This window comes from Capsicum annuum, chromosome 5 (assembly GCF_002878395.1).
Source record: "Capsicum annuum cultivar UCD-10X-F1 chromosome 5, UCD10Xv1.1, whole genome shotgun sequence".
NCBI lineage: Eukaryota > Viridiplantae > Streptophyta > Magnoliopsida > Solanales > Solanaceae > Capsicum > Capsicum annuum.
In genome coordinates, this window is record NC_061115.1 from 2539210 (window position 1) to 2540029 (window position 820).

Below are 820 nucleotides of genomic sequence, written 5' to 3' on the forward strand. Positions count from 1 at the left end.
CTCTTGGCAATGATATGCAATGGCCCTCTTGGCAATGATATGAAATGACCCTCTTGACAATGATATGCAATGACCCTCTTGGCAATGATATGCAATGGACCTCTTGGCAGTGATATGCAATAACCCACTTAGCAATAATATGAAGTGGCCCTCCTGGCAATGATATGCAATGACTTTCTTGGCAATGATATGAGATGGCGCTCTTGGCAATTTGAAAACAGTTTCACCTGAGTTTGTTTGTCTGTGTCTTGCTTTCTACATGTACCGTTTCGCTTAAGGCAAATTTTGAGGATGACTTTTTGTTCTTCCTCCTATTGAGTGATCCTTTGATTGCTGTATTTATTGTGTCAACTCCCTTGAATGTACCTGTACTCACAGTAAATAATTAGTAGACACAAAGTCACCTTTGCTAGCGACTATTTTTAGAAAAATTCTAAGTACAATGTTCGTAAAGAAAAGAAGACACCTTTGTCTGTCCTTCATGATCCTAAGAAACGAGATGGACAATTTAAATGGTCCTCGATAAATGGGTATTAAACCTATTTTTGGGCTACCCAAAAATACCGTTCTTAAGAATTATATGCTCTGACATGACTCCTAATTTGCTTGGGGATTTTTGAAAAAGACTCTCATTTTTGTGTATTGATCCCTACATCCACAGAAAAAATGATCAGTTTGAGTGAAACTACTCCGTATTGACCTTCGTCGATTCTCCGTTCTCTCCACGCCATCTTTTAGGTACTCCGTCATGTTGGATTTTCCACCTTTGACTCCCCGTCCTAATTGATGTCTAGGCAGTCACAAAATAAAATATTTGTAT